Below are 8,993 nucleotides of genomic sequence, written 5' to 3'. Positions count from 1 at the left end.
CCTGCCTCTGCCTCCCGAGTGCTGGGATTAAAGGCGTGCGCCACCATGCCCAGCTGAGCTTTTACATATTTTTATATCCAAATGTGTGCATATAAAACTTTTGCACATATTTTAGTGATAAGAACTGAAAATGCACCTAGTACATGTGTGTTAAGGAGAGCTCCAGTACTGACCATCTCAGGAGCCAAACCACCTTCTGGTGCTTTCACTACTTCTTACTCCTCTAATTAGGCTAAGAAGGAGACCAATGAGCACTGCAGTCAGGAATTACTAAATACTGCTGATTTCTACTAGCCAAACTCAACTCTGCAAGCCAACAGGTGAACCAGGAGTCTTTCTGAATTCTCTGTCCATTAGGAGTCTGGAACATTTTCAATTAAAGCCTTCATTTTCCCTGTAGACTTCAATATATGTGGGCCAAACAGGGCTGGCTCTGAGGTGGCCTCTGACTCTGGCCTTGGAATTCCTCTTTCAGATTCTCCTCGGCTATTGTGTTGATGCAGACATGAGGGCAGCAGGGTCAGTAGCATCCACTGGCCTAGGTTTTACATCTCTCTCTGACCTTTCGACTGACCGCAGCTTCACACTGTTCATGTCTTTAAGGATCTCTGGCATAGTTGGCATGTCAGGCTTCTTTGGACGGCCCTTAGAGTCTTTCCAGCACTGAGTCTTTGCTGTCTTCATTGTTTAATCAGATCAAGAGCAGATGTACTTTGGTGGAACCCCAACGGAGGGGGAGTGGGAGGGGGATGTGGTGGTGCTACAGTAACAGATGTGGAGGAATCTAAGCAACCTTCTAGTGCCCAGTGCCCAAAGCACCATAAGCAACATGATTCAGACACTGTGCACCTAAGTGTCTCTCCAGGACTGTGAAATAACAGGAAAAACAACCACTACTTTCCAACAGACTACCAGGCTAGGATTTCAAGGCCAGTTTCTACTCCATGGGGGGGGGGGGGAAAGTGCCACACCAATTAAACCAAGAGGATTAGATGAAATCCTGATTTTGGTTTCTACTCTGCACTTGGACTCTGTTGCTCCTGCAGGGTCACAATCTTGAGCTCTAAGGGCAGCAAGCTCATTCTCAAGTGCAGAGATCTTCTGCAAGGCCTCCTCACTGGCCAGTGTCATCTCTGGAGAACACTTGTCTTGAGACAGGCTTGGTAAGGAAATGTGCCTGCTTGGGGGCTTCTCAAAGCAAGGAGGGTCATCCTCGAGAAGAGGCTTGAACCTGACCTCTGCCTTGAGTCTTGTTGAGCACTCTCCTTCTTTGGTGGCTACCCATCCAACATCAGCAAAAGATGCCACCACTTCCTCTCCTGAATGTGTGGGACTCCATTCTGTTGCATGGCTGGTAAGCTGAAATTGAACTCTTGGATACTGAATCAGTGATAAGTTGGTACCAATTTCCTTATGATACTTCCAGATGAACCATATGGTATTCCAGACCATAGACTGCATCCTGACCCCAACTCGCTGAAACCACATCCTTATCAGGCACTTAATCCAGGCCAGCATGAAGATGGCGGAGTCTTCCCAACCTGCAGGTCAAGTACTTCAGGCATCCATAGTAGCACATGGCCCATAGAGCACACTCGGCTGTGCAGCATCCCTCACCTTCACAGCTACTCCGGAACATTTCTTTAATTGCTTCTTGGCCATTACAGATTCTTCTGTTATGAATTCTCTGTTTGGCTTTTTAATTGGGTTATTTGGGTTTTTTGGAGGTTAACTTCTTGAGTTCCTTATATATTTTGGATATGAGCCCTCTGCTAGAGGTAGGGTTAGTGAAGGTTGCTGATTTGTCCTATTGACTATGTCCTTTGCCTGACAGCTTTCCAGTTTCATGAGGTCCCATTTATCAATTCTTGATCTTAGAGCCTGAGTCATTGGAGTTCTATTCAAGAAATTTCCCTCTGTGCCAATGAGTTTGAAGCTCTTTCCCACTTTCTCTTCTATTAGATGCAGTGTATCTGGGCTTATGTTGAGTTTCTTAATTCCATTGGACTTGCGCTTTGTGCAAGGTAATAAATATGGATCTGTTTTGATTCTTCTATATATAGACCACCAGTTAGACTAGCACCATTTATTAAAGATGCTTTCTTTTTTCCACTGTATGTTTTTTGCTTCTTTATCAAAGATCAAGTGTTCATAGGTGTATGGGTTTACATCTGGGTCTTCAATTACATTCCATTGGTTGACCTGTCTGTTTCTATACCAATACTATACAGTTTTTTTGCTTGTTTGTTTGGTTTTTGTTTTTTTTTTTGTTTTTTGTTTTTGTTTTTTTTTTATCACTATTGCTTTGTAGTACAGCTTGAGGTTAGGGATGGTGATTTCCCTGGAAGTTCTTTTACTGTTGAGAATTGTTTTGGCTTTCCTAGGTTTTTTGGTTTTCCATGTTAAGTTAGGAATTTCTCTTTCCATGTCTGTGAAGAATTGTGTTGGAATTCTGATGGGGGTTAACTTGAATCTGTAGATTATTCTTGGTAAGATGACCATTTTCACTATGTCAATCCTACCAATCCATGAGGTCGGGAGATCTTTCCATCTTCTGAGGTCTTCAATTTATTTTTTCAGGGATTTGAAGTTCTTGTTATACATATCTTTCACTTCCTTAATAACAGGTACACTAAGCTAGTCTATATTATTTTTGACTATTGTGAAGGGTGTTGTTTCCCTAGTTTCTTTTTCATCCTGTTTATCATTTGTATAAAGGAAGGCTACTGATTTGTTTGTTAATTTTATATCCTGCCACTTTGCTGAAGTCGTTTATCAGCTGTAAGAGTTCTCTTGTGGAATTTTGGGGGTCCCTTATGTATGCTATCATATCATCTACAAATAGTGGTACTTTGACCTCTTCCTTTCCAATTTGTATCCCCTTGATCTCCTTTTGTTGTCTAATTGCTCTGGCTAGAACTTCAAGTACTATATTGAATAGATACTGAGTGGGCAACCTTGTCTTGTCCCAGATTTTAGTGGGTTGCTTCTAGTTTCTCTCCATTTAATTCTATGCTGTCTGTTGGTTTGCTATATATTGCTTTTGTTATGTTTAGGTATGTGCCATGAATTCCTGATATCTCCAAGACTTTTAACTTGAAGGGGTGTTGTATTTTGTCGAAGGCTTTTTCTTTTTTTACTTTTTTTTTGGTTTTAGTTTTTTCGAGACAGGGTTTCTCTGTGTAGCCCTGGCTGTCCTGGAACTCACTCTGTAGACCAGGCCGGTCTCGAACTCAGAAATCTGCCTGCCTCTGCCTCTGGAGTGCTGGAATTAAAGGTGTGTGCCATCACCGCCCTCCCAAAGGCTTTTTCTAATGAGATAGCCATGCAGCACTTTTCCTTCAGCTTGTGTATACAGTGCATTATGTTGATGGTTTGCTTGTATTGTACGGTCTCTGCATCCCTAGAGTGAAGCCCGCTTGGTTGTGTTAAGTGACGGTTTTGATGCGCTCTTGAATTCAGTTTGCTAGAATTTTGTTGAGTAGTTTTGCATTGGTATTGATAGTTTATTGATACTCATCGATATTCAAGATAGTTTACCTGCTCTTGATTTAACTTTGGTACGTAGTATCTGTCTAGAAAATCATCCATTTCATGTAGCTTTTCCAGGTTGTTGTTGGTTTTTTTTTGTTTGTTTGTTTTTGTTGTTGTTTTTTTCTGAGTATAGGCTTTTGTAGTAGATTCTGATGATTTTTTGAATGTCCTCAGTTTCTGTTGTTATGCCTCCCTTCTCATTTCTGATTTTGTTAATTTGGATACTGTCTCAGTGCCCTTTAGTTTGTTTGACTAAAGGTTTGTCTATCTTGTTAATTTTTTCAAAGAACCTGTGTGCCCTTTCCTCAGCCTTGAGCAGACTAAATAGAGCTTAACTGTTTGCCATAGTCAGTCTTCAGCAGACCTAGTTGGGTCTCCAGCCTCTCAGCACCTGAGGTTTCCTATAGGAGAAGACTGCCTGCTGAGCTTGCTTTGCAACAGAATCCAGCTAAAACAAAGTAACATAATCCAGTTGAAACAAAGCATGAGTCTTTGGGCTTCCCCTTTGTAAATGCAGAGCTGAAAATTAAGCTTTGAGTCTTGATTAGAAACCTTTGTCTCAGCTTCATTCTTCTCTCAGCTCGCCCATTCTTTTTCATTTCCAAGCTCCCTTTCAGGTACCCAGTTCTCCGTGGCTGCTGAACAGCTACAAACCACGTCTTGGTTTTGTTGATTCTTCGTGTATTCTCTTTGTTTTTAACTGGTTGATTTCAGCCCTGTGTTTGACTATTTCCTGCCATCTACTCCTCGTGGGTGTGTTTGCTTCTTTCTGTTTTAGAGCCTTCATGTGTGCTGTTAAGTTGCTTGTATGGGATCTCTCCAATTTCTTTATGAAGGCACTTAGTGCTATGAATTTTCCTCTTAAAACTGCTTTCACTGTGCACTATAAGATTGGGTATGATGTGCTTTCATTTTCATCAAATTTTATAAAGTCCCTGACTTCTTTCTTAATTTCTTCCCTGACCAAGTTATCATTGAACACAGAGTTGTTTAGTTTCCACAAGTGTGTGGGCTTTCTGTTGTTTTTGTTGTTATTGAAGTCTATCTAGCCTTATAGTCCATGGTGATCTGAGAGAATGTATGGGATTATTTCAATCTTCTTGTATCTATTGAGGTTTGTTTTATGTCTGATTATATGATCAATTTTGGAGAAGGTTCAATGAGATGCTGAGAAGAAGGCATATTGTCTTGTTTGTGGTGAAATATTCTGTAGATATCTGTTAAATTCATTTGATTCATAACTTTCGTCAGTTTCACTGTGTCTCTGTTGAGTTTCTGTTTCACTGAGCTGTCCGTTGGTGAGAGTGAAGTGTTGAAATCTCCACTATTATTGTGGGGCGTTCAATGTGTGTTTTGAGCTTTAATAAAGTTTCTTTTACAAATGTGAATGCCTTTGCATTGGGGCATAGTTGTTCAGAATTGAGACTTCCTCTTGGTAGATTTTTTCCTTTGATGTATATGAAGTGTCCTTCCCCATCTTGTTTGATAAGTTTTGGTTGAAAGTCTATTTTATTGAATATTAGAATGGCCACTCCAGCTTGTTTCTTGGGACGGGTTGCTTGGAAACCTTTTCCCCGGTCTTTTACTCTGAGGTACTGTCTGTCTTTGTCACTGAGATATGTTTCTCATATGCAGCAAAATGCTGGGTCCTATTTATATATCCAGTCTGTTAGGCTGTGTCCTTTTATTGGAGAATTAAGTCCATTGATGTTGAGAGGTATTAAAAACAGATGATTTTTCATTCCTATTATTTTTGTTGCTGGAAGTCATAACATGTGTGCATGATTCTCTCTTTTGCATTTGTTGTGAAATGTTTAATTTCTTGTGTGTTCTTAAGTGTAGTTACCCTCTTTGTATTGGAGATTTCATTCCAGTATCCTCTGTAAGGGTTATATTAGTAGAAGGATGTTGTTTAAATTTTGTTTTGTCATGAAATATCTAAGTTTCTCCATCTATGGTGATCGAGAGTTTTGCTAGGTATAGTATCCTGGGCTGACATTTATGTTCTCTTAGGGACTGGATGACATCTGTCCAGGATCTTCTAGCTTTTAGAGTTTCTGTTGAGAAGTCTAGTGTAACCCTGATAGGTCTACCGTTATATGTTACTTGACTTTTTTCCTTACCGCTTGTTTTAGGGTTTCTATTCCTGCATCATCATGGCCAAGAAGCAAGCTGAGGAGGAAAGGGTTTATTCAGCTTACACTTCCACATTGATGTTCCTCACCAAAAGAAGTCAGGACTGGAACTCAAGCAAGTCAGGAATCAGGAGTTGATGTAGAGGCCATGGAGGGACATTACTTACTGGCTTGCTTCCCCTGGCTTGCTCAGCTTGTTTTCTTATAGATCTCAAGACTACCAGCCCAGAAATGGCACCACACATAATAGGTCCTCCCATCCTTGATCACTAATTGAGAAAATGTCTTACAGGTGAATCTCATGGAGACATTTCCTCATGGGAGGCTCCTTTTTTGGTGATAACTCCAGCTTGTGTCATCTTGACACACAAAACCATCCAGTACATAGCTTTTGATATTCTATCTTTGTTCTGTACATTTAGTGTTTTGATTATTATGTGACAGGAGAATTTTCTTTTCTGGTCCAATCTCTTTGGTGTTCTGTAGGCTTCTTGGACATTTATGGCCATCTCTTTCTTTAGGTTAGGGAAGTTTTCTTCTATGATTTTATTGTTGATGATTTCTGGCCCTTTGAGCTGGGTTTCTTCACCCTCTTCTAATCCTATTATTCTTAGGTTTGATCATTTCATTGGGTCTTAAATTTCCTGGATATTTTGGGTTAGGAGCTTTTTAACACCATGTATTTTCTTTGGCTGACAGGCCAATATTTTCTATGATAACTTTTATGCCTGAGACTTTCTCCTACGTCTGGTATTCTGTAGGCGATGCTTGTATCTGTAGCTCCTGGTCTCTTCCTAAGTTGTCCAGCTCCAGGATTGCCTCCTTTTGTGTGTGTGTGTGTGTGTGTGTGTGTGTGTGTGTGGTGTGGTGTGTGCTTATTGTTTCTAGTTCCATTTTTAGTTCTTAGACCATTTTCTTCAATTCCTTTACCTGCTTGGTTGTATTTTCCTGTATTTCTTTAAGGGATTTGTTTCCTCTTTAAGGGTTTCTACCTGTTTGCCTGTGTTTCCCTGTATTTCTTTAAGGGAGATCTTTAGATCCTTCTTAAAGTCCTCTATCATCTTCATGAGATGGGATTTTAGGTCATGATCTTGCTTTTCATGCATGTTAGGATATCCAGGGCTTGCTGTGGTGGGAGAACTGGGTTTTGGTGGTGCCAGATTGTATTGGGTTCTGTCACTTGTGATCTTGTGCTTGCCTCTGGCCTTCTGGTTTTCTCTGGTGTTAACTGGCCTGGGTGTCTCTGACAGGAGCCAGCCTTCTTGGAAGCAGGCAGTGCTGTCTCTGGTTAGAGTGGGCCTCTTGTGTATCTGGTTAGAGCAGGCCTCCTGTGTCCCTGGTTACTGTGGACCTTGCAGACAGACTGTAGGGTGTGGGAGGGTATCAGGTTGCTGATCTGCCCTGGGTAGGAAATGGACTAGAAGAAAGGTGGAGCTGGGAGATGAAGTAGGGACAATGGGTCCTGTGTTGGCTTTGCCCTGTGGTTGTGGAGGCATGCAGGAAGTAGCACATGGGCAGGTATCTAGCTGCTATCTGCCCCAGTGGTCTCTGATTTGACAGATGCCTAGGGAAACTCTACAGACATAGGACAGAATAATGTGGCTTCTCTCCAGTATCTCCAGCAGTCCTATCTCGTGACGTCCTTGGAGCTGCAGAATCCAATTCTATGGGCACAGTGGCTCTGTAGCAGGAGCAGGCACAGGCTTCCTGACCAGAGAAAGCTGAGGGACTGCTGGTGCTGCTTCAAGAGCAGCTTGTACCCATCTTTAAATTTTAATAAATTACTAACTTCATAGATTCCAACCACTCTTTGATAAAGAGGCCCTGCTATTTCTTTTAGTGGTCTTAGACATAACAATGTAGCATGCTTTGCTTCTGTGGTTTGAATTTTGGGTAATTATATCTTCTTTCCAAAATTTCCATCAAATGATAGATAACTCTCCAACCTGTGGTCACTGATTTCCTTTGAAGGCTGGGATTCCGAGTTTTGTTAGCCCCACCAGGCTCTCTGACTGGCGGTCCCTGCTTCAACAACTACTCTCTGACAAACTCAGGATGCAGTTTGTGTATAAAAGCTTTCCTTTGCACACACTTTGTATCATTGGCACATGTCTGACAGGAGAGAATTTTTAAAGCCTCCCAGTCTATTTAAAACAGACACATACATTTGTGCTCGTAGCCAGTTAAAACAAGCTGGTGACATTTCAGATTCATGTTCTCTGTTGTCCTCTAAAATAGCCTGTTAATTTTTGTACAGTTTTATTCATTTAAAAAATTATTTTATGTATTTGTTTTTTTATTTTTTTGAGACAGGATTTCTCTGTGTAGCCCTGTCTGTCCTGGAACTTGCTCTGTAGACCAAGCTGGCCTCAAACTCACAGAGATCCACATGTCTCTGCCTCCTAAGTACTGAGATTAAAGTTATGCACCACCTTCCAGTGGTTTTTGTACTATTTTAAATAGCCATTTTCTAATTTTTTTCAATAAGAGAAAGAAAAAAAAAAAACACTTAAAAATGTTATAATTTGCCGGGCAGTGGTGGTGCACGCCTTTAATGCCAGCACTTGGGAGGCAGAGGCAGGTGGATTTCTGAGTTCGAGGCCAGCCTGGTCTACAGAGTGAGTTCCAGAACAGCCAGGGCTACAGAGAGAAACAGGGCTGTCTCGAAAAAAAAAGTTATAATTTTTTTAAAACTAACAAAAAATGTTTTTAATCACCTGCTTTAGGCAAGAAGTAGAAGAATGAGTATTGAACAGAGATGATAGGAGTGTGGCTGACTGCAACTCCTGGAGGGTGGTTATATGGTACTTAGGAAAAGTATAAGCATATTATTCCCTGAGAAGAGGCTCACAGCTTAGCCAAGAATCAAGCACAGCAGGAGAACCCCTGCAGAGAAACTGTTTTTTTTTAAGGAAAGAAAATCTGTAAACTCTTAGCTCTAAAGGTCTAAAGGTAAAACAGCTGATAGTTGTTTTTTCCTAAAAAATTATCACGATTATGGTGTTTAGCAAGTGACAAAATGCTTTTTATTTTAAGATTATAGCTAAAAAAGTAAAATTCTGTGGTCTACATTTATAATTCGTGTAGCCGCTTCATTTGGTTTTTGACTGGTCTTAAGGGTATAAAAATGCTCTGCATGGCTTTATCATAGAGTATTAGCTTAAAAGTTATTGGAGTTAATTAAAAAGTTATACCATTGGTAACAAAAGGTTAGCTTTAAAATGGCAACTCAGGGTTGGAGTCATTTTAAACACATGGCATAAAGCAGGCCAAAGAACTAGGCCTTTAGAAAAACTTCTAATTGAGATAATATTTAACGTGATT

The 8,993-nt window shown here is 40.6% G+C and overlaps 1 pseudogene; it reads right to left on the bottom strand.

Moving 5' to 3' along the window:
* Window positions 1-340: 340 nt before the first annotated feature.
* On the bottom strand, window positions 341-1,518 carry LOC110330988 (annotated as a pseudogene).
* Between the last annotated feature and the right edge of the window lie 7,475 nt (window positions 1,519-8,993).

This window comes from Mus pahari, chromosome 13, assembly GCF_900095145.1.
Source record: "Mus pahari chromosome 13, PAHARI_EIJ_v1.1, whole genome shotgun sequence".
Lineage (NCBI taxonomy): Eukaryota > Metazoa > Chordata > Mammalia > Rodentia > Muridae > Mus > Mus pahari.
The sequence above is the reverse complement of the archived record's forward strand: the minus strand, read 5'-3'. Positions and strand labels throughout refer to the sequence as shown.